The 25,855-nt window shown below is 40.0% G+C and overlaps 1 long non-coding RNA gene across 5 annotated transcripts in view; it reads right to left on the bottom strand.

Annotated features, from left to right (window-relative positions):
- Nucleotides 1-2,741: 2,741 nt before the first annotated feature.
- Nucleotides 2,742-25,855, bottom strand: part of LOC118259009 (uncharacterized) — a 29,815-nt gene continuing 6,701 nt past the window's right edge. Inside the window, exons 2-11 of one of the 5 annotated variants that reach the window (XR_004781944.2) lie at nt 22,419-22,463; nt 21,749-21,856; nt 15,220-15,361; nt 14,183-14,328; nt 13,646-13,764; nt 11,650-11,779; nt 10,733-10,836; nt 8,404-8,578; nt 4,510-5,494; nt 2,742-3,724 (exon numbers count right to left, since the gene is read on the bottom strand). This is a non-coding gene — a long non-coding RNA (uncharacterized LOC118259009). Of the gene's footprint in view, nt 3,725-4,509; nt 5,495-8,403; nt 8,579-10,732; nt 10,837-11,649; nt 11,780-13,645; nt 13,765-14,182; nt 14,329-15,219; nt 15,362-21,748; nt 21,857-22,418; nt 22,464-22,623; nt 22,709-25,855 lie in introns of those variants that run through there. The other 4 variants (XR_004781943.2, XR_007709157.1, XR_004781945.2 and 1 more) reach the window with 4 other exon arrangements.

Here is a 25,855-nt window from a genome sequence, read left to right as displayed (position 1 = left end):
AACACTAAAGCCATGTTACAGGCTGTGACCTGCACATTTGCTTGGCTAGCTTTGCCAAAACCACCAAAAAGGCCCTAAGCAAGCAGTTACGTATCACTGTGCGATCCCACACCCACCCCACTGCTCCCAGACAGTAGCCCCCAAGGTGTAAGATCCCCTCTTCAAAAGGGGTGGGGGGACATGCATAGCAAATTGGGACAGTTTCAGACACTTCAGACCAGGCTAGAAACTGCCTCCAGTCTGAGGCTTGAAATCTACAGTAATAAAGTAAATGTATGAAGAACCCACAATAATCTTGTACTTCCTTTTGTATGCCACACTGTATACTGGGTCTGGTTGGGATGTTAACGTTCCCTGCAGCAGCCCATACAGTGCTGTGCTCTGCACTTGTAGCTAGAACAGCACTAGTCTCACACCAGTGTTGTGTCTGCTGCTGAGCAGTGCTGGCACAACATCAGGACTCTCTCTAACCCTCCCAGAGTCACCAAGCTAGGGATGGGCAAAAAGTGAGAAAGGAACATCACCAGGGCAGCTGACCTAAACCAACCAAAGGGATATTCCACACCATATGATATCACACTCAGCAATAAAAGGTGGAAAAAGGAAGAAGAGGGGAGGGGTGGGCTCTCGTTGTGAAAACATCTGTCCTCCCAAACAACGGCTACGTGCATTGAGGCCTTGTTTCAAGGACATGGTCAAGCACCACTCATTTGTGGGAAGCAGAGAGTAATTTCTTTCCTCTGCACTTCCACAGAGCCTTCACTTTTTTGTTGTTGTTTTTTTCCCTTCCCTTTTCCCTGTTCCCTTTAGTTAAATTGTTTAATTAATAATAATTTTTCCCTTTAATTATATTATCCTTATCTTAACCCATGAGTTGTTCTTTCCTTTACTTCTTCCCCTCCTCTTCTGGGGGGGGGGGGGGGGGGGGGGGGAGGGGCGGGGCGTGAGAGTGCGGTTATGGTGGAGTTCAGCTGCCTAGCAAGGTAAAACTACCACACACTGATGGAGATGAATATCCCCTCCCCCTTATTTATTATTTTTTTTTTTAAAAGCATCTGCCTGTTCACCTATTTTGCTATGGGAAGTTTCTGCTGTGAGGGAGTGGGAGGAGGAGGAGACATAACAGAAGGCAAGGAACCGTTGCTATAGGCAACTTCACTATTATAGCATAGTGCAACTTCTGTAGTGACTATAGTACAATTTAAAATTACCTATAGTACATGATTTCAACAAAAAGTTATCAAAATTGTCCAATATGACACTAAAACTGGGCCTCTTTATATAGAAAAATTTGAACCATATGAACACTTTTATAGGTGCAGTAGCATTAATAGGCAGCTTCTTCCTCTTTTTTGTCCTTCTTTGCACTTCCATCACCCTCTGTTGCTTTTGACGTCTGTTCTTTTATTGCATGCATTAAACGTATTTTTGGGAGATAGCAAGAAGCTCATTCCAAGTGTTTTTCACTGCCCTACCCCTCCCCCTCTTTTTTTCCTGCAAGGTAGCATTTTTAAGACATGTTAGGAGAACAAACAGATAAAACGGTAACAACCTAAATGGAATAAAGACAGTTGTATGAAGGAAATACACGGAAATATGCAGGTCTACACACACACACACACACACACACACACAGAGGAAGCTAGTACTTTAAGTTATTTAAAGGATCATAATCATCATCATCCATGGCAGTTAGGCTTATATCGTAAAAAGCTACTCAACACTCACCTGAACACTCACCTGAAAAGTTTGAGAAGCCAGCTACTTTGAAAACAAGAAGTTAAAAATTTGGTGTCTGAGCTGAAGTCGCTGAGGTCTTTCTATTGAGAATATAATGAGCTTTTGACAGAAATGTTATAGCCAGACATTGACGTGGGGCTTGAGATTTCCTTTTGTTTGTTTGCTTTAGGGGGTGGGGGTAGGTTAAAACAATGAGTTTAATTGTAAGCTGTAGTTTTCTACAGAAACAATTTCCTTTATGCCATGAGGAGAAAAGTAAGTTCAATTGCCTCCATCCTCCTGAGTTTCTTCATTTTGTAGAAGTAGTTAGGAATGAAGTAGGAAATGCTGTAACAGACCACAGCAAACAAGTAACAGAGCTAAGGAATAGGTAGGACAGAGAGATGCAAGTTCAGAGTGACTGTACTGGTAAAATAGTTCTACATGCTAACCAGCAATGTAAATTTCTTATTCAAACTTCTGTAACAAGCCACAGAAGTTTCAGGCAAGGCTCGCTACAGAAACTAAATTAGTCTAGTACTCAAATCTCTTCCACTACATTTAACATGAATAACTGTAGGATCTTAATGTTTGCTTATTCTGGGTTGGTCAAGAAAGTAAATGCTTTCACTGCAGAGAAACAGCATGATCAGGCAAATTTTAAACGTTAATGGAAAAGTAATTATATGTAAATGATCCATCTATCTACCAAACTGAGAATAACTGAGCAGACAGAATGGAAGAGGGCTTGAGTTACACACAGCACAATTCCACGTGCTACATTAAGTTCTATGGTTTTCTACACACGGAACACAAATTGTGACAGAGGACAGAATGGCAGATAGGAACACTTAAAACAAGTAACATATTTAAAGACAACTAGACCCTCATTTGAAGTATTCATTCACTTTGATGAACCTCTTTATTAAGAAGTGAGCAGTATCAGCATGATTTCTGTGTTTAAAGTGATAGAAATATATTCATAAATAAAATGCAGATCACATCTCTCAGTACTTTGAAAAAGTTATTTGCAGTTGTGATCTCCAGTATACCACTGCCAGGAACATTTGCTAAAGTGTCCTCCTCAACTGTTATTAACTGCTCTTCTTTTCTACCAGTGCACAGGCTGTAACATCATCTTACTGCCAACTGGTCAGTCTCCAGAGCATCCAACTTATCTTTCTAATGGACATGTTGCAGCCCAGGTTCATCTGACAATGCAAGATATGAGAAAAAAGACATCACAAAAGTAAACATATTGCACTCAGGTTTTTAACAGCAAAACTGAAGGAACAAAGAATTAAGAAGTTTTAAAACAGTTTAATTACTTCTGACATTTTGCTTTACCCTTAAGTAAGAAAATGTGACAAACTGATAAAGCTTTAGCTTCTCCAGAACGAGCACAAAGTTACAGCATTGGAGGCTTCCCTTAAAAGCTTTTCTATAAATAACAATGCAAGTATTCAGAAAATCAGTATGAGCTTTGTAAAAGCCAAGTGCAAATGCCTGGGGGGCCTGAAATACATCTCTGACAAATTCAGGTGTTTGTCTTTCCTTATGAATCAGAAAGCGAAGACAGGTCTCTCCTTCCTGGAGAAAGTTTTGCTATCAATATTATTTTAACAGAGCAACTCAGCAGTGCAGTAGAGACAAACCGTGGCACTTAGCAACACTTCTGTAAGAAAACAAACAAGAGGCAGCAGAACCGAGGAACAACATTCGCGGCACAAGCTGCTCTGCCAAAGGTTCCCGTGAGTCTCCTGGGTACTGATGTGATGACACCATGTGATTACGCAGATTAGTGGTAGACTTGGCAGTGCTCGGATAACAGTTGGACTTGATGATCTTAGAGGTCTTTTCCAACCTAAATGATTCTATACCCACCATCCAACGGCATTCCTGACACGCCACCTTCAAGAAAACGCTGCATGGGATTGCCAGGATTTAACAGGCTCAATGCCCTGTTTAAAGCTTTTTTTTTTCTTTTTACAAAAAGTCCTGCTGCCTACGGAGAGGACAAATGCGATCCATTAGAGGGAATAAAAACAAGCAAAAATAACTTTCCCTTTAACCAAACCTTACTGCTTCTCTAGACACGTGCCCTTTCTCAGGACTGCAGTGATTATTTTAGCACTTTGAAATCAGTTTCTATATTGCATTGTAAAAGACCTGAAAAACCACCAGGAACATATCAACTTCTGTGATTATTTTTATTGTACAAATAGCCCAGTAAGAAGTTACTTTGCTACTTTATCATCAAAACAGCCAAACAAAAACATATGAAATGCAGTAATGACAAATAGAGCTTTTTAAGGATGAATCTCAAGTGAATTAAGAGCTCAGTTCCAAGCTTCTTTCTAAAAATGTTAAAAGATCTGAGATAACTGAATGTATGCAGAATTTTACGGCTGCCTGGTAATCTTAACTGCAGTAAATGCACAAGATATTTTCCCTCATAAGCACAAAGAATAGCAGAATATATCACCTCTGTCATTTAGATTTGGGTTTAGGTGGTCTCCATGGATATTTCTGTTATTTACTGGCACTTTTCCATCATTCATATGTGAGACTATTTAAGTTGTATGGGTCTACACAAGAATAGATCTTTTTCTCCACCTTCTATGCCATTTTTTATTTTTGTGTTAGGGTTCTAACACTACTATCTGAATACTATTAACTAAATGTTGAATGCTATTAATAAAAGCTTTACAAAAGTTATTCTAGAGATTGCCAATCGAGATCAAGGGCATATTGTGCCTGACGAATGCAAACTGGAATAGTTTCAGTTACCAGGTTCAAACTTCCAGCGTAGCACGAGCACGGCTTAGCCACTCCAAACAAGAGAAAACTGAAGCTAAATGAATGAAACCACCATAACTGATACTGGAGGTTCAGTTTGACTGGAAAATAATAAATATGTATTTGTTACATGCTTAGTAGCCATGTTGGCCACCCACAAGACTACAGACATAGTATTATAACCAGTAACCCAAAGCAGCGGTCCCCATATCTCTGCGCTACAGCAAAGTCGCTGTGTTAACACAGTTTGAAGAGTACCTGTATAACTCAATGCAGAAGTGGAAAATCCTGATTTAACATTATTTCTGTGAGCTAGTCACATGGACTAGCTATTCTTCTTTACGCTTTCTATAGAGGAAGGCTATCTCATCTTGAGATCTAACTTTACAAAGCCAAAGTTAGAGCAGATACACCCCACTGTGTGAAGGGGGGCACCTCACCTAATTTTACTTATCTACATACCTTTCTCCTTTACAGTTGAAGAGGAAGACTTGCAATTCAGCAGGTCTGCTCTTGAAGTCAACCTTAGAAAGAAATTAACCACACCCCAGAAATGCTGACTTTTATCCATAGACTATGAGTTCCTGAAACAACCTGCTCGTGTTTTGAATTTCATACTGTCCTTCTAAGCAAGATACTTTATCTAGGGCTACAAAAAAGAAAAAAGCAAGGATAGATGTATAATAAATCCTGCATCCTACTGAAGTCTGTGATCTTTAGCTTGGATTTACTACCATTTCCAATTTACTAAGTGAGATTTACTAACTGATTTTGTACTTCACTACAGCCCCTCAGATAATGAGCATTGCTGCTCCTTAATGCTACATCACATCTTTCTTTTAACTGCTGTTATGACATGACAGAGAAGGTTTTTTATGTCTTCACACAGTCCAGAAGAGCCCCACAGGTGGGTACATGCTGGCAAAGGTCTTTGCAGAACTTCGATGATAATCACATTTAACTACAGACCTTTAGCCTTTATGGGGAAAAGAGAAGAGTCACCAGTAAATATAAAAACAAACACATAAATAAGTTGTTTTGCAAGCACAAAGCCCACAAACGTTAATAATGACTTTGATCTTAAGCAACTATAATATTATATGAACAGCATTTAATGGAATTTTCTTTCAGTGAGAAAAAAGATGCAATACAGCACTGTTACTCAGTGACAGAAAATACGAAGGGGATAAAACAACTAGCCTACAGAGTCACCCTGATTTGCACAGTGAAATGATGGCTACCAAATTACGCTCAATATCTGAGCAGCTACAGAATAAGCAGAAATATTTATGGATTCACGGATAGCAGAAGTACATACTGTCTCAATAGTCTGTTCAAGCCCATTTGTTTTTGCTGAGACTGAACTAGCATGGTAAGTACTTACAACTTTCTTAAGAAATTACCACCTGACTTGAAAACCTGTATTTGAAAGTTCTTTTTTGGATTATCAAAGGAGAGTTCCTATTAGCCATTTTCTGAGAAACAGAAAAACAGCTACACAATCTTCACAGCCTGAAAGACGAAAAAAGATCTTTTGGACTTCAAAGCCTGCTTCAGGAAAACCTGAGAAAAATAGTAACAAAACAAACAAACACACACAATGGTCCTGATTGTGTCCTAGAAATATTCTGGCCACAGTACAGTAGCTCCAGGCCAGAATGAGCAGGAACAAGATATAACTACTGAAAGCTCAGTAAAAAAAAAAAAAAATAACCCCCCCACACCACAAACACTCAGTGACAAGAGTTACACTTTAACAAGCACAGTCAATTCTGCAGTATAAAGCCATATCTCCTTTTGTCCTGCTCTGGCATGTTTTCCTTCAACAGGGAGACAGATCAATGCTGCAGAATAAACACCATGCTTCAACTAAATGCACTGGCTTGGAAGACCTTCACACTGGAAACATTTAAGACAATGAAGAGCAGCCTGCAATTCTAGATGTTTCTGCTAATTTGAAGTATCTATCACACAGATTGGGCTGAAACACTTTTGCTACGTCTAGGAAGAACACAATTTTCTTTGCATCTTAATCAAATTTTTATGACCTAAAATGCTACTGGAAATAGCCTAAGCATACGCTTAAAATTTTGTTTATGATATAACAGTTGCTACCAAACTAGCACTGAATTGATCTATGAGATCTGCAGTCATGGAGTACAGATGCTGTGAGCACTGTGATCACAGACAGTATCTCTCACTAAGTCAGCAACACAGCTTTCCAAAAGTCATCAGCTCTTGAACTACAGCATCAGAATCCCTATTTAACAGATTACTGCTAATAATTAAGATTGCTTTAAAACGTCCCATGGAGGAAACTGTTAGGGTGAAAGTATTAGGCCACGAGCTTTAGGAGTATTTTAGGTTTGAGATGCAGTCACTGTGACATGTATTTTGACTTAAGCATCCAGATAACATCCATTTCTATCGACACACCAACTTTAAATTTGATAATTGGTGTACATTAATTTGTCATATTAATGCTTTTTGTCTACTCTGAACAGTAATTTCCTTACTTCTGTTAGGAGTTAGGAGTAGTATTTTCTTGCACAGGAGAAGAGGTCACTGAAATGCTGACCTGCATTGTTGACTCATTGCAAGAAGAGGTAACTATACTTGCTCCTTCAGCATCAGATGAAATTTCATATTTGTCCTCTGTTAATAGCTGGAAAGTAACTAAGAAAAAAATCAACTTGTTTCTCTCATGCTTATGCATCAAAACCCATCTTCAAAAAAAACTACCTACAACATGCTCTTGCTTTCCAGCATGTCATTCCTTCGATTGGCAAATTTTCTGTTCAAGAGATTGCTTAATTCACATGAATGCAGTGGCACTTATTTTCCACTTTCTACTTCTGATGTATTGGCCTGTATGAGCCATGTCGAAAGGGCAGAGACCTTACTTTTCATTACATTTCTGTACACAGCATGGCAAAACTTTATCTTAAAGAGGAAAGCATAACTTGTTCTATGCTCTAGATGACCATTTTCCTATTTTAGGAAAAATTGAATCTGAACAAAAACTGCTCCATAGGCAGCCTGAGATACCCTGTTAAGAGGAAAGTTCACATTTCTGGGCAGATAGCAGGATAATAGGAACATCCCTGTGTCCTCAGAGGGGAAAAAAAGACACTCTTACAATTTACAACGTTCAGAATTCAGGGCTCAGTTTCTACATTTCTTTGAAGATAAGCCATGTGAAAAACCCTTCCCAGGAGCCCTGAATCTATTTTGTATTAAATCACAAACAACTCCAAGCCATCTGAAAAACAAAACAAAACTTATCTATTATTAATGTGCTTAAGTGAGACTGGGCTGTATTTCTGATGACAGGAGGACAATGAAATCTTCATATGGTGTCCTGGGTCTGCATTATTCATTTGAAGAATGTAAATGACAATTGCTATCTAGTTAACATGCTATGAAGACAACTATGAAGCTTACACTTTGTTTGTCCTTTTAAATGTTTCTACTCAATATAAAAGCGTAGTTTTTAGTCACAGCTAATGCTGTTCTATGGACTATTTTAATAGGAATTGAAGAGACAAGTTTAATACTTCCCTGTGGAAATGGACAGATGTTGCATTTTCTTTACAAATCAGACATTTTAAGTCTGTATACCTAGCACGAGCAGTACAGCAAAGTGTTTAAGAACTATGAATATAAATACAGTTTTTCCTGAAGTTGTACACAAAAAGACACCAGGAAAAATAAAAGAGCTTAGCTACTTAACATGTTATTTTTCCCCCTTCTTTTAGTGGTGTAGCACCACTCCTCATTCCCTTGGGTGTTCTACATATAGCCTGACACTGCAGCTTTTCCACCAATCTCACTTTGCCATTATCTCACGGTAACTTTATAAAGAAGTTAACAAAAATGCATTACCTCTTCTCTTCATTTTCTTCCTCTTTCTCCAGATCTTGCCCTGTCAGTGAATCTAAGGCAAAAGTGCACATTCCAAATGAGGAACATATCTGGATTGACTAGAGTTCTTCTGTAAAGTGGATGCTACCAGTGGTTTGTCATATGACATGAGTCATCAGATGAGTACACTTGTAGACTGAGGGAAAAAAAGAAATTCAGTGGTTATTTGGGTGTCAAAGGTATCCTAGCAGAACTATCACAGATACCACACCTATGTCATAAGGTTTGCATGAATACAACTGTGGTAAAGCAAATTCAGCAAGGAAGTTTGAGCAAGCAATGGAGATTTTTTTTTGCACGTCTAGTTACAGATTACCTAGGTTGCATGAAGAGGAAAGAGGAAGTTGAGCTCAGCAGCTACATAATCACTAATTTCTACAAAACTTCTTATCCTGTATGTCTTAAAAATCGTTTGAAGGTAATGTCTTGAGTCATAGCACTACCATCAACATATAGACGGACCAACTTGCACAGACTAGTCTAGAAGCAAGGTTTAGCAATCAGTTTAAATTAGCAGTGTGCCATATATTCTGTAATCCAGCTTTCAACAAAGGCCTATGAAAGTTGGTGCCAGCAGCAAGCAGACAGACAGGCAGCACTGCTTCATTCAGCAGTACCTTATGGCAGTTCAAGTTGCTTATGAAAATACAGCAAAAAAGTTCATAAACGTCAATAAATAAGACTTTTTGATATTATGATAATTAGAGTAGTGTACTGCAACAAAAGCAGCCTTCAAAGAAACTTGGTCTATCTTATTGACTGCTTGTTGAGTATTCTCTTTTACAAAAAGCACTGATCTCCAAGGAAAGACCAAGCATAGACACATGCAGCAAGAGCTTCATTTCTCTAATGTCTTTCTCAAGAAATTAAGCAAAAAAAAACTTCCCAGGCAGACTGAAACAAACTGAAAAACCACTCAAGTTCCCTGGGAAAACCATACTGCTGTATATTGTACACTAGCTGTCTGAGTGGATTGCCCAGCTGTAGAATTGATCATGCCAAAGAAATCACGCTTGGAGAGAGGGGTTTAAAACTGCTCTTTGATGATACTCTATCCTGGGGGTGTTTGGCAGTAAGTTTCATGCATGCTGCAGTGCCAAGAAATGAAGGAGCAGGTGAATACCTCAGGCAAGCCTCCTGATTAGAAGTCAGGGACTTACTTGGCTCCAATGCAGCCAGAGCCACCACTTCCCCAACCAGTTCCAGCAGAGAGCCAGAATGAACAACTCTGCAGCGTTTTCGATGCAGCCAGAGGTGGTGGCATTAGCAAGTATATTCTCAATGCTACAAGACCTGTCTTGCCACATAACATCATATGCTGATTATAAAGGTCTAGGGCTTCCCTATCGGTATGACATGATCTACAAAAGGTAGAAGAGAAGACAATTACTTTCTACAGGCTGTCCTGGTTTTGCTGGGGATAGAGTTAATTTTCTTCCTAGTAACTGGTATGGTGCTGTGTTTTGGATTTAAGATGAGGATAATGCTGGTAATACACTGATGTTTTAGAATCATTAAGGTTGGAAAAGACCTCCAAGATCATCTAGTCCAGCTGTCCACCTACCACCAATATCACCCAGTAAACCAGGTCCCTAAACACCACATCCAACCTTTCCTTAAAGTTGTTGCATTTCAGTGCTTACACAGAAGCAAAGACTTAGCTTCTTGTACTGCCTTGCCAGTGAGAAGTCTGGGGGAGCACAAGAGTCTGGGAGAGGACACAGGCAGGACAGCTGACCCCAACTGGCCAAAGGGATATCCCATACCATGTGGCATCATGCTCAGCAATAAATTCAGGGGGAGTTTGCTGGGAGGCTGCCATTGCTCAGGAACTGGCTAGGCATTGCTCAACTGGTGGTGAGCGACTGCATTTTATATCACTTGTTTGTTAGGAAAAGAAAACCAAAACTTTCTTATTAAACTGTACTTATCTCAACCCATGAGTTCTTGCACTTTTACCTTTTTCAATTCCCTCCCTCATACCACTGTGGGGCGGTGAACAAGTGTCTGTGTGGTACTTAATTGATGGGTTAAATGATAACACAGGCCTTCAAGCAACTCTAGAGTATGAAGAACTATTTATTCTGAAAAACTAACTAATATTACATAAACTCAAGACAGAATAGATCTCTATTTTTTCACTCTAAAGTCCTGGTGACAATTCTGTATAGATGGAGAAATACAAAGTTAAACCTTTCAGGAGCTAGGAAAACTGGTATATTCTGTTCTTGAAAACTCACTAAGTAGTACTAGTACAGATTCATTTTTAAGACAGTCAATGGTCACCCACCAGGAAAGGTAACAGCATGTCAGGTCTGCCCACGGGAAGCCACTGCCCTTCCCATTGTAACTCTTCTCCACCTCTATCTGCAGTACTGGTCTTCTTCAAAGAACCTAATAGACATACAAAAAAAAAAAAAAAGTAAAAGTTACACAGTTGCATTAAATACAGTTTGAACAATGTTAAGCTAGTCCCAGTCTCAAAGGAGCTGTCCTCTGGTCAGCTAAATACCAGACTGTTTGCAAACAACATTTAATCGCTATTCATGCTCTGGTCAACAAGAAAGCAGCGGAAGATGTAGGAACACACCTAAACTATGCATGCTGATTTCCAGCCTGAAGTAGCTGTGTATTATTCAGTCAAGTGCCAAGCGTGGTAACAGAAGTGTCTATTGATCAGAGTACAGCAATGTGATTCATAAGTCAAACTTGCAGAGAGCAGAAAGTAAACACAAGCTTTCCTCTTTTGCCTGCTGTACACAAAATGACTCAGATTGAAACTGGTGCACTTAGGGACTTCTCAGGATAATTGTTTGCTGCGCTGCCACTAGAGCAGTATTTGGACTCATCTGCCATCATCTTACTGGTACGTTTGGAAAACGTATGGAAAGCGTTCCTTTGCTGCATTACAGCTCGTTGTGATTTAACCCAGCAGGTAGCTAAGCACCACGCAGACATTCTCTGACCTCCCATCCCCTGTGGGATGGGGGAGAGAATTGAAAAGAAAAATGCAAGAATTCATGGGTTGAGGTAAGGACAGTTTCATAAGAAAAAAAGGGAAAGGAAGACAAACAAACAAAAAGAATACACAAAACAAGCGATGCAAAATGCAACTGCTCACCATCACTAACTGATGCCCCGCCAGACCCCGAGCAGCCACCCCATTCACCCCATCCAGCCATCCCATATTGTTCTGCATGACACCACCTGGCATGGGATATCCCTTTGTCCAGTTGGGGTCAGCTGTCCTGGCTGTGTCCCCTCCTCTTGTGCCCTGCCAGTGAGGAGGCTGGGGGAGCAGCGCCAGAAGCTGAGAAGTCCCACCTCTGTGTAAGCTCTGCAATGCAACAAATGACACAGTGTGTTACCAGCATTATCCTCATCTTAAATCCAAAACACAGCACCATACCAGCTACTAAATAACTCCAGCCCAGCCAAAACCACAACACAGCTATAGATTCCCCTCTTCATTTAAGAAGACCAGGTGATAACAGCTGGACAACACATTTAATTACGCTGTTCCCTCCACTGACTGTGTAAAAACATCTCTCCCAGACAGGAAGAGACAAGTAGCATGCGTTGAAGCATTGTGTGTTCAATTACAAAGAACTGAATAACAGCCACTACGGACAAGCCAACACATCAGCTTCTTCATTTAGAAGGAATAGTCCTAGAGCAATAAAACTTAAAACAATGATAACAAATATATATATACTTCTCTCAAGGGATATGGCTTTGCAGCAGGCCTACGAAGGAGCCATTCACCTCCTCTTTTCCAGACATGACCAAAGCGTTTTGTGCATTAATTCTAGTCTCTGGAAGAGGAGGGTAGAATATTTTCTCAAATTATTTTAAAAAATATAATAATTATAAATATTTTTTAAAAATGGAAATATGCAACCATTTGGCAAATCTGAATTCAGGGACACTGAAAAGAAACAAATTTGTAACCAACTTAAAATCCACCCAGGTCAAGAATATCTACATTAGAAAAAAAAGAGCTAAGTAAATGAAAGAATTTCAACTTCAAACTAAATAAATAAATAAAGAAAGAACAAAAGCGATTCCAATAGAACCCCAGGAAAACCCATTTTTGTATGGGTGACTTGCCTGATTCCTATGTGTCTACACTGCTTTTCCTCACTCTGTCTCTTTATCAGAATCTTTTGGTTTTGCTTTTTCATCATCTCATATATTAGATCTGGAACCTTTTTTCCTAAAAGTAAATCATAAAGCGTTTTAGAAAAGCTTCCAGAGCTATCATATAAATGGACTAACAATATGAGAAAAAGAAGCCTCCTACTGCAATATAGAATAAAACTGATGTTCAAGCTTAAACTTTCGGATAAAAGAAAAAGGAAGTTCTAGATGTGCTTTTAGTCCCTTAAATACAGCAGCTGCATATTCTTCATCGGTTACATAGGGTAAGCATGTCCAGAAGAGGTGTCAGACAGACCCCTACCTATCGCAGGGCCCAGGCCCCGGTGGCACATAAGCTCTGCAAAGTGTTTAACTAGATTGTTGCCTTCATTCAAGCTGAAGGAGACAAAACTTTCTAAACAGTGGTAGGACAAAAGATGGTGTGTTGTGGTGTGTTCCCCGGCTGCACTCCATGCAAGAAACCTTTGACAGCAAGGGAAAAGGAGAGATAGGAAGCTAACTCTATCAAAAACTATTAGCCAGTTTTATCATGAGACAGCTGGAATATAGCATACTTCAATGAACACACTGACTGATTGAGTCTATCTATATTCTTAGGGTGTACAAAGAATTCATCCTGGTGAAATAAAAAGAGCTCAGAGTTGTTCTGAAGATCTCTAAGACATTTAATTTCAGTTTTGAAACAAGACAATGTTTACCAGTTAAGCATTGACAAAATGCAGAAAATCCACTTGAGTCACCCGCTAAATAGTCATAGAATACTAAAACTCTCTCGTTCTCCTCAAACTAAATCAGATAGATAAGAGTCTTGATAATGTGACCTATCAAGTACACAAAACACAGTATTATTTTTTTTTTTTTGACAAGGGAAGGAATTGCTATCCAATACTTTAACTTACCCCACTCTTTTCTACATTTGATAAAATATTACATTTTACATTCGAAAAGTAATGCATTGGCTAGTGGTCTCCTTTGGTATTCTGGGAACTGCTAACCAGAATCACTTTGGCTCAGCATAACAAGACGACATCTCCATTCATACCTGGTATTGCAGTCCGTTCCTCTCCACTGCTTAACATGCATATCCTCAGCACTGAAGCCATCAAAACTGCACTTGGAGCTCACAATGAAGTCAAATATTTTTCCTTCATTATTTCCTGTCTGAGAGGTAAAACATGTTGTTCAGGGTATCTACCCAGGACAGTAAAAGCTATTTTGCATTTAGGAGTTTTACAATAGAATGTACTTTTAAAAGACACACGTACTTATTCCGTATTAAAATTGTGCCAACCCACTGAGTAATTTACAACAGCTACTCTAATAGCATTGTTACGTTGCTATTAAGACAGGAAAGGAAGACAACATCCCCTTAAGCTGCAAAGGGCTCTAGAAGGACAGAAAACCTCACATGGAAATTTAACTAGAACATGATCTGTTCATATGCAGTAACAAGACAACACCTGTCACCCTAATGAAATTAAATAGTATGGAATAAATTCAACAAGCATTGGTCATGTGTTGCTGAGAAAGCAATGTTGAAATTACATTAAAATAGTACGTCTGAAATTGAAAACCTCACATAGAAATTTATCTTGAGAGGAAAGATGTTAACATCTTCTACATGGTCATGTAAAACAGGTTGTGAAATCCAGCAGCCCTCCAGGTACATTTTCAGAAACAACTGTAGCCCTGCTTCTGGTTTCACCATCTTCTGTTGCTTGTTCCCTGTATTTCAGCAGTGCATGAAGAAAATGGATTACTAGCCCAGTTCTTTACTATTTATGAAGTTTACTATTTAGGAAGACATTCTTGACAGCATTTAAGTTAAAAATTCATCATGCTATTGTCAGCTATTTGTCCCCAACATAACTTTCCCCAATTTGTCACTATAGCAATTATTATAGTATTTGACTGTAGGGGATTAAATTTATTGCTGAGCTTTACACTCCTAATGCAACACAAAACCAACATTTATGCTAAAAGATTTGCATCCTTACTTAAATACAGACAACTCTGAATGACCACATGAGCCACTCATAAGTGCAAAATCTTCTCCCCAGGCCAAGTGAAGAACTTGAAAATACCCAGATATTTTCATAGTCATAGCTTAGATGAGACACAGAACTAAGCCCAAAGATGGCTGAACACTTGAAGGAGACGGTTTTTAGAGATATTGGCTTGAACAGTCATAAACAAGTTCTGATTCTGCTATACTTAGTTGTTTTTTTTGTGTGTGTTTTTGTTTTTAAGTAATAGAGTTATTTCCCTGTTAACTGTAAAATCACTTTAACATGAGTTTAGAGAAAAAATGATACAGAAACATTTTTTTTTTTTTTTTTTTTTTTTTTTACAACAGTTAAGCTTTCTCAGTGTACCTTGCAGTTTTAGAGGGATGTTTGGCAAAGCTGAGCAACACACTTGCTCAGATCACATTTGGTTATCCCAAGAGTTCATTCAGTGCAGCAAACTGACTTAAAGCACATCTGTATCACATTTTCTCTTTCAGAAATATTTCTTAAAGATCTTTTACTTGCCATACGCATGCTCTGTTGTGTTCTTAACATTAAAACCTATCTCGCCTTCTGAAGGTTCCCCGGATATGTGCTACACACGCACCTGCTCCTGTGCAAGGGACATCACAGAGCTCACATTGAGGCTGTTTTTGAACTCTGCAGGGGCTCCTGTTTCCTTGGTTTCCTGTCTTCTGAACAGCTTCTTTCTTTCTGTGCTTTTGTCATTCTAAGCGCTCCCGGTAAGTCTGCAATCAAACAGGGCAACACATTCATTTTGCTTTCAATGGCAGTACTGTTTTTTTTCCTACAGAAACACTAAATGTCTTCTGAAAATAAATGGAAAATTTCCAGAAAGTCAAATTTAAAAAAAGAATTAAAAAAACCTCACTTCAGAGTCCCATCCAAACCTGCAATATATAAAATGCTCACAAAGTGCTAACAGCTTGATGAATCGCCCTTTACTGACTCACACTGCAATAGGAACTCACATGCGACCTAATCATTTCAGGCTCCTTAAACAATCAGTCAGCTTGGGTGTAAGACTTAAATACAACTAAACATATCTGTCTAGTACAATTAAAATGATTAGCTTTTTGCTGACTGTGGAGCACACCTAACAGCTGATTTAGAATCAGGTTACTATATTGTAGGCTTGGTTAGATGCATGTCACCTCACAAAATACAGAGAGGTGAGGACCCTTTTGGAAGGTACTGACTAAGAATCGTAACTGCTGTGGACAACAGTTCAAAGAAATCAGGCAGTTACAGGCATATCACATGCTTGTTTCTAAAAATCTGTAGGAGTTTTAAGTGTGGTAACTTCTTGGTTGGTACGTATACTCTTTTTGTAAGACATTACAGTACTCCGCAAGAATTTGTTTCACTTCACTAAACAGAAGTAAAAAAAACTACAGCTGTGCTCAGAAGTCCAGGGGTGTTATCATCTTAAATAACCTTGGACATCGTGCCACTGACTAATAAGCTAATGAGTTAATAAAAACATGATCTTGACCACCAGATTAGATCTTAAAAAAAATCCACACAGCTACTCAGTAAATTTTCTCACTTACTCAAACTTTAACCCATCTGAATTTAGAAAAAAAACAGTTGGGCTTAACTTGATAAACCTTAACCTTGGAAAAGCATCAACATTTTCCACATCAGCAAACAGTGAGACGGGACTGGCGCTTCATCCTGCTAAGGGTGGAGTAGGGAAGGAGGTGGTTTCCCAGCTTTTATTAAGGTTCAAATTCAGTGCTAACCACTGATCCACCATAAGATCCACACATTCTTCAACGGGAACAGCTAGCTCTGATTTCAGGCATTAAATTGACATATCAGTAACCATTTGCAGGACAAAAAGCACCCTAGATCTATTCACAAACTTTCATATAAATTAGTCAGGAAAAAGATGTTTAGCATATCAATAAAACACACTTTCTTCCTAAAACAGTAAAAGGTTGTCTAAGAAACGTCTTAAGAATACAAGTTGTTAGATATGTTAGACAGGACTATTGGAAGTTGACTGTGCCAAGGTTCTGGGCTACCAGATACCTGTCTCAGTAAATAACTGTACAAGTTGTTTGATTTCACAGATAAATGCTTAAACAAAAACAAACTAAAAAACAACCAACCAGAAAAAACCACAATGATCCTATAGATTTCATCTTGAACTTCCTGCCGTGCCTACTTTCCTGCAGGCTTTTTCATGGTATCAACGTGATAATCTCATGTTCTGAATAATGTAAACTGTGAGGTTTGTGAAAACCAGGGACAGTGCTTTGTATTCAGCTTCTGAATTCAGAGTTTAATTCCAAGCCTTAATTTCCCATCTCAGAGAAGGAAAAGACCAAACAAAATCCAAATTGGTATCACAAATCTGGAAGAATTTTTAAGAGAGGCTCAAACTAACCTCTCTAGCTCTTCTGAGGATAAATGATGGCACACATCATGATTCTCATTGGTAAAGGTGAAAGCTTCTGGAATACATCCTTCTTTACCTTCATAAGCTCAAGATAATGTCTTTAGTTAATCATCTGCCAAACCACCAAAACATCAGGTACATCGAATTAATGAGAGCTATAGACTTTGGCACAGATTAAATCATATTTCAAGTGTTAGATGGTAGTCATATCAAAAAAAAAGCCAGGAAGGACTCCAGAATTAATCTTCTCTGAGCCATAGTACAGTCAATTGCCAGGGCTGAACACAACAGAAACCTGGTTATTAAAACCAAAATTGCTTTTAGTACCAGGAAAACTGACTTCACATTTCTTATCATTATAAGGAAATTAACCATGGAGGTGTTTTAGAGCTGAACAGTCACACAGCTGTTTGCTAGGTTTGGCAAAGAGTGTAAAGGTTAAGAAACTCCTAAATTAAGCTCAGGTGTATTAAATGTTGTTGAATGTGTCACACAAGAATTCTGTGGTTATAGAAGTTGGTCAGTTATAACTATACCCTTATAACATTCATTCCAAATTTGACTTGAATATCTATCAGTTTTTGAAGTACTACAGATTCTTCACAGTTATACTAAGTTTCTTAAACCTGCAGCTGAATTTGCAGAAGAACAAGATTTATTTGAAAACTGTAGAACTGATTACTTTTATAAGTTCACTTTTATAAGTTCAGCATTTTTCAGAAAAGAAGTACACATGCATATCAAATCCATCCTTGTCAAGTCACATGAAGTCCAAGTTTACACTCAAATGTCTTTAATTTTAAAATTACAGGACTGCTCTCAATGAGTTCTTCTCCCACTCTGTATGCATGTCCAGGATTGCCCCAGCCCAGGTGCAGCACCTTGCACTTGGATTTGTTGAAGCTCATTAGGTTCACATGGGCCCACTTCTCCAGCTTGTCCAGGTCCCTTTGGATGGCATCCCTTCCTTCTGTTGTATCAACTGCACCACTCAGATTGGTGTCACCTGCAAACTTGCTGAGGGTGCACTCAATCCCACTATGTCATTGATAAAGATAATAAATAGCACTGGTCCCAGGACAGACCTGAGGGACACCACTCATCACCAGCCTCCACCTGGACATAGAGCCATTGACCACCACTCTCTGGGTGAGACCTTCAAGCCAACTCCTTACTCAGTGAGTGGTCCACCCATCAAATCCATCTCTCTCCAATTTGGAGACCAGGACGTCATGTGGGACTGTGTCAAAGGCCTTACAGAAGTCCAAGGAGATGACATTGGTCAGTCTTCCCTTGTCAACTGATGCAGTCACTCCATCATAGCAGGCCACCAGAATAGTCAGGCACCATTTACCCTTGGTAAAGCAACGCTGGCTGTCTCAGATCACCTCTTTGTCTTGCATGTGCCTTGACATTGCCTCCAGGAGGATCTGTTCCATGATCTTCCCAGGCACAGAGATGAGGCTCACTGGTCTGTAGTTCCCCAGGTCCTCCTTTCTACCCTTTTTAAAAATGGGAGTAATGTTTCCCTTTTTCCAGTCACCAGGGACTTCGCCTGATTGCCAGGACTTTTCAGATATGATGGAGAGAGGCTTGGCAAGTACATCAGCCAATTCCTTTAGGACCCTGGGATGCATCTCATCAGGCCCCATAGACTTGTACTTGTTTAGTTTCATCAGGTGGTCTCAGACCTGCTCTTCACTTACAGCGGGTGGCACTTTGCCCCCCCAGCCTCCATCTGCAGGTTCAGGGAAACAAAAGACTTTGGAAGCCTGACTGGCAGTGAAGACTGAGGCAAAGAAGTTGTTGAGTATCTCGGCCTTCTCCATGTCTGTCATTACCAGTTCACCCTTCTCATCCAGCAGAGGGGGTACATTCTCCCTGGCCGTTCTTTTCTGAACAACGTATCTATAAAGAATCCCTTCCTGTTTTCTTTGCATCCCTTGCCAAGCTCAGTTTCATCCATGCCTTGACTTTCCTTATCCTACCCCTGCACATCCAGACTACATCCCTGTACTCTTCCCAGACCACGTGTCCCTGCTTCCGCTGCCTGTGCCTGATCATTGAGTCCAACTCCTGGCTCCACACAGGACCACCTAAAAATCAGAACATGTGACTGAGAGAATAGTCCAAATGCTTCCTGAACTCTGGCAGGTTTGTTGCTGTGACCACTGCCCTGGGGAGCCTGTTCAGTGCCCGACCACCTCTGGGTGCAGAACCTTTCCCTAACACCCAGCCTGACCCTCCCCTGTCCCAGCTCCGTGCCGTTCCCTCAGGTCCTGTCGCTGTCCCCAGAGAGCAGAGCTCAGTGCCTGCCCCTCCGCTCCCCTCGTGACGGAGCTGCAGGCTGCCATGAGGCCTCCTCTCAGCCTCCTCTTCTCTGGGCTGAACAAACCAAGGGAACTCAGCCACTCCTCACCCATCTTGCCCCACACATCTTGCCCTCCAGACCCTTCACATTCTTTGTAGCCCTCCTTTGGGCACTCTCTAGTAGTTTCATGTCCTTCTTATATTGTGGCACCCAAACCTGCCACAAAAGTACTTAAGATGAGTCTGCACCAGTGCAGAGCAGACCTTTTTCCTCCTAAACTGATTTTGATCATTATCATTTTGCACATTCTCCAGGTTATGATTTCATTTTGTAGTTAAATGAACAGAATAAGGAAAAGTTGTTTTGCTTTTTCTGCTTCCACTTTCCTAGTACTAAGCAGAACAGGAACAGCCACTGCAGAGTACAGTACTGTGGCCACAGCTCCTTTGGTGCTGAACCAGCGGCACCACAGGCAAGCACATCCACTGAGGCACCATTTCAGTGCACCAGGTGTTCCTTCCATGGCATAAAATCAGGCTGCAGATTAGAGTAAAAAGGCTTGAGAACTGAACAAAGTTAACCAGCACCAGGAACAAACCTGGACAAGTTGAGAAGAGAGCACTGCTTCAGAAAAAGGGGAGCCGAGTACAAGATCTGGATAGAGAGGCTGCTCTACTGCATTTTGTATTGGAACATCATCCTCTTATTAAAATTCAAGGTAGCTGCTTCTGTAGATGAGAGGGACCTACTTAGCAATAAGTCTTCTGAAGTCCAGAAGTGAGAAGTGCTTCTTCAAGCAGCATGTAGTTAACCTGCAAAATTTGCTGCCAGAGGAGGTCAGAAAGCTAAGTGTGGAATCAGATAATTCAGCCAATAGTAAGTTTGTATTTCAGCAAATACAACTAAATATAATTACTTTCAACTGTCAAGTATCACCGCTGAAGCCAAGAATAAACCCTCCCCTCACACCATGACCACCAAATGATTAAGCTAAAGTCTGCGTGACTTCAAGCTTGTCCTAAAGCTTCCAATATCATTGCTGGAAGCAAGGCACCTACTGTGATGCCTCATTAAGGCTGAAAAACTTATATTTTTAAATGCTTGATGTAAGAATCCCTGCTGTATTCTTTCCTACGGGCTAAATTTTAAACATTACTTCCTGTACAGTCGTCATAATTTTATTTCATCAATATTAAGGGAAAATGTTTGTCAGAAAAGAAGGCTTCAGAACACACTATCTCTTCACCTCCAATTACCTGCTACATCTGCTTTCAAGTTTACTTTACAGATTTCTAGCAATCTTAACTTAAAAAAATCTGAAAAGCTGAGTGAAACTTCATTAAAAATTAGTTATTTTTATCCATTTGTTCTCTGAAGAGTTCAGTAGATTTGTAAAGTATGGGAAAAATGAGTCAAAGATAAGCAACTAAAAAAACAGATGCTCTTCTCTCAGATAAATTTGACACACACCATACTTTGATAAATGCAGTTTTCTTATCAAAATATTTACATTTTATCTGGAGAAGAAAGGTTTTATCAGCACTAAAATATCAGAAGAAAAAATAAGGATTAGAAAAATGTAAGCCAGTTTTTAGCACTTCTTGCTTCCTCAACAAGATAATGTTACTCAACAATTTCAGGTATGAATATACTGCTCACTATTTTAAGTTTCTAAATATATAAATATGTCCAGGAGCTTGAGGACTATGTTTTACAGGCTCACAAACAGTTTACCTATTCCCCACAAAACAAAAAAGAAATCAGTGATGGAGTCACCCATTGAAAAGGTGAAATACTGATTCTGTGATAGCTTCATTTTGATTTCTCACACACAATGCTGTAAAAATGTCACTTTATCTAGCATAGTTTCAAGGAATTCATGAAGAATGTTTATAATCTACAGTTCATATCATCATACTTTCTCAATAGATAAACAAATAAATATTACTTATGCATTCAAGCTACTTCGAATTTTGTCTGAAGACATAATTGCAAAGTAGCATGTTATGTTTTCTGCTTATAAAGACACAAAGGAGGGAAGTGAAAATAATTTCTCCAGTTTCTTATTTTAATTGTTTCAGAACATGCATTAAAAATAACCTGTTTAGGAGAACTGAACACCTGATATGAAACAGGTATTTGAGCTAAGAGACAATTCATAGTAACCACTTCAGACCGAAGAAACTATTCTCTTTCTCCCAGTTGAGAGAGAGGCTTCTCCAAAAAGAGCAGGAGGCTCATTTCCTCCTGCAGCTACAAGTAGTGGCCTCAGTTGTTTTTTGTTAATGTTTTAACTGTTGTATTTGAGAACCAATTCTAAACCTACCTATACTACAAGAACGTTAAAATAAAACATACATACAGAAGACACCACTGCTGGATTCCAGAAACACTCACTTGGTGGGGAGTATGAATTGCTAGCAGGATGTTGCAGCTGAACAGGCAGGTGCTGGCTGGTGGTACTGCTTGCTCTCACAGTTGCTTGCAGATGTTTGTTGTTCATAACTGTAATTATAATGCATATGGAATTCCAACAGAGCAAAAAGATTAAGAAAACACTGTGGTAAAAAATCATTTATAAGTGACTGACTTGACAGACGGCAGACAATTCACGTATTTGATTTATTAATAGTAGATAATGAGGTTATTTATAGAAAAAAACATTTAAGGGCATTTTGGTGGTATTGGCAGGGAATGATGTGGGAGCAGGAAGCAGGCTAATTGTGCTTTCTCTAGGAGAGCTCAGCTGGAGGTGCAGGGGAAACAGCAGGAATCACTTGACAGTAACTCACAACAAGAAGGCGGTTTTAATTCACTCCTTTGAGAGGTTTCATTCCAATTACGCACAGTGCTCAGTTTGAGTCACCCCAAGGTTAGGGTATGCTGCAAATTTCTAAAGCAAGATACAAGACCTCATTAAAAAAATACAAAATCCCATGCTCTTGCTAGTATGACAGATACACATTCAAGCTGTATATTCATGCAATGGGGAAGAAAAGAGTAAGATTTAGTTATTTTGACACTCTAGAAATATCTAGAAAACTGATAAATAAGAAACGTCTCTTACCATTCAAAAGGAGCAGATGACATGCTAAAGTCTAGAAGCATTTATCTGAAATTCACCAGAAAGTCAAAGCTGATTCATTAATAGCAATATCCAGAAATACTTGTTAAGGACTAGGACACATTGTATAGGGGAAAAAATCATGTCCCTCAAGAAATAAGTCTTAGGTCAGTACAACGTGCAATAACTTCTTTAGTCATCCATTTACCCTGACAGATGCCTGGGGTCTGCAGACTTCCCACCAGTGGCAGGTCAAAACGAAATCCGTGGTACTGTGACTGTCTGTTGGCCACCATCCAGAGGACATGCAAGCTATCAAGGCTGTTCTCACTGGTCAGAGAGAAACAGGCACCTTCAAAAGATAACTCGTCGCAGCTATTGCTTTCTGTTGCCTACAGAGGGAGTCTAGACCAGCTTATACAGAAGGCAGAGACAACTTCTGCAAAATGAAGCCCATACAGAAAAGAAAATCATGCAACAGTGATAAAGCAACAGTGTTAAATCTATCAGAAAGGTACTATCTGGCAGTAAGACCATTCAGGATTATATAGCGCATTATCCTGTCTCCAGTGGTGCCTACAAGCAAATGCCAAGGGAGAGGTAGTGCAGAATACTCCCTTGCTACTCTTTCTGCTTCAGTTATCAGCTCCGTGAATATCCCAAGCCTGACATAACTTGTCCATTGGTTACTCTCAAAACACCTTTCAAATATTTGCTCAGTCTCCTTTTTCCCCCTTTATCTTTTTGCAGACACAACATCCTTGAGCAAGAACTTCCCCTGACCTAATATCCACTGCAAGAACCATCACCTCCTTTTGTTTGCTTTGAAGCTAACTCCTAACAGCTTCAATTGTAAACCTAAGCTTGCATAGTACTGGACGAGACAGTGAACAGTCAGTTCCTATCCAGCTGCTTCTTGCCACTTCAGATCCAGTAAACATCTAGTATCTGCTTTAAATCATCTCTCCCAGACTGAGGAGTCCCAGCCCACTAAGTCATTCTTGCTACGGAAGCTATGCTATGCTTTAGATCACCTCTGTCACTAGCCTCAGGCCCTTTCCAAGTCCTACCATATCCTTTCCAAGACAATAGGAACAGAAAATTGCATACAATCAGTATCCAAGGAAAGGGCAAAGCTACGCCATTATTTGAAACAGGATTATAAAGTTGTCTTCTGTTTGCTATTTTTGTTCTTACTCTCTAACATTTAATAAACTTCTGCTGAACACTATAAAACTCCAAATTTTTGTTCCTGAGTAGCCGTCACAGTCTACTACATTGTAAAAAAGCTAGAACAATTTATAAAAGTAAAAACTGTGGGAAAACTAGCTATTCAATCATGTACTGGGGCTTCCTATAATTCCTCACTGTTCTGCCCTACCTAACTTAATATCAGATTATATCGCTGCTTGCCTTCTGTTTAAGGATGGTTCTATTCAGTGTTTTCCTCAATGATCTGGATGCAGAACTCAAGTGCATACAAAGCTGCACCAGTCAGCAGCGGGCCCCAGCAGCCAACATGGCCAACCTTTTGGGGTGCCTCAGGCCCAGCACTGCCAGCTGGGTGAAGGAAGGGATTGTCCTACACTGCTCTGCCTGCTGCGGCCTCGCCTCGAGCGCCACGTGCAGGTTTGGGCACCACAGTATAAGAAGGACATAAAGCTATTAGAGAGCCCCTGAAGGAGGACTATGACGATGGTGAAGGGTCTGGAGGGCAAGATGTGTGAGGAGTGGCCGAGTTCCCTTGGTTTGTTCAGCCCAGAGAAGAGGAGGCTGAGGGGAGGCCTCACGGCAGCCTGCAGCTCCCTCACGAGGGGAGCGGAGGGGCAGGCACTGAGCTCTGCTCTCTGGGGACAGCGACGGGGCCCGTGGGAACAGCAGGGAGCTGGGACAGGGGAGAGTCAGGCTGGGTGTTAGGAAAAGGTTCTTCACCAAGAGGGTGGTTGGGCACTGAACAGGTTCCCCAGGGCAGTGGTCACAGCACCGAGCCTGCTGGAGTTCAGGAAGCATTTGGACTATTCTCTCAGACACATGGTCTGATTTTTAGGTGGTCCTGTGTGGAGCCAGGAGATGGTCTCAAGGATCCCTGTGGATTCCTTCCAACTCTGGACATTCAATGCTTCTTTTTCAGGCAATTAATGACTATACTGACCCATGCTTCACTCTGCAAAGATTAAAATAACAGTGTGACTATCACTGCACTCTACAGCTAGTATTAAAGAATCACAGAATAATATAGTAGTATAGTAGCACCAGATCCCAGCACCTTCTATAGCCAGGAAATTGAAGTTATTATCATACTTATTACAGAACGGTGATACAGGTATTCTGAGAAAAAAAGATGCATGCAATTTTGTTTTCCTATTGGTCCATGGAAACTCTGGGAGTTCACAGCCTTCAGCACCAGAACGGATTTCTTCCTGTATAAACCACGTGGTTTATTCCAAAAACTAATCTGGCAATCCCCATAATTCTCACTGTCATCTGTACAAAACAGCAGGGATATCCAACACTTCAAAAAATTTAGTCACATCACTAATAATTTAAAAGTTGTTTAAGCATCTTGTTTTGAAGTAAGAGGAAAAAAAGGCAGTTGCTTCTTTCCTTTAGGTCATCAGGTCTATAGACTTACTATTGCTGCTATTAAACATTGACCAGCAAAAGAGTTGCCACGGTAGGTAATGAAGGCTTGTAACTTAGAAATTGTTTAATAGTGGAGGTACATAGATGTCCTGTTCTCTGCGCTCTGCAGAATGGCTTTTCACTTCTTTTACCACGCAGCAAGCATCTAGCAAGAATTATCAGTATTTTCCACCCAAGTACAAGTGTGTCTACACACAGAGCTACTCTGCAGTTCAGAGTCCTTTCACCTGTTATTTGCAGATTCTGATCCTCCTTCAAACATCACATCCAACAGTTGGCAGTAGTTTGATACTCGCTGCTACAAATACATCCTTTGGGTTAGGAGAGATGCCTAAACTTAATTTTCCTTTTATTCTGCTTGTTATAACTGTGCTTTGCCTTCCTCACAGCAGAAGTTGAACTAGATAACAAGTAAGCATATCAAATGCTAACGATAGAATGGCTTGGAGATGTTAACACATGGCCTGTATTGATGCTCAGCCTAGGAAGTTTGCTATACTCTCAAAGCTTCAGAAGTTGACCTTTTTCTTCAAGGTGCCCAGTCTACTACTCTATCAGAACAACCAACCTGCATCCAGTGCAGCTAAGTCTTTTTCAGGAGGAAAATAGAACCACTGACATATCTATGTAGATTAAAAGGTGCTGATGAATCTATTCTTCCTCGATGCCAAAGCAGTATACCTATAAAAATAAATCACCAGAAAGCTCCTGTGAGCTCCATTGTCTGCTGAAGCGTTCTCAGTATATAGATTAAAAAAATAAATCTAAGCAACTCCCTAGTTAAGCAAACTCTCAAC

Source organism: Cygnus atratus, chromosome 26, assembly GCF_013377495.2.
Source record: "Cygnus atratus isolate AKBS03 ecotype Queensland, Australia chromosome 26, CAtr_DNAZoo_HiC_assembly, whole genome shotgun sequence".
NCBI classification, from domain to species: Eukaryota; Metazoa; Chordata; class Aves; order Anseriformes; family Anatidae; genus Cygnus; species Cygnus atratus.
This window is presented reverse-complemented; position numbering and strand designations above follow the sequence as displayed.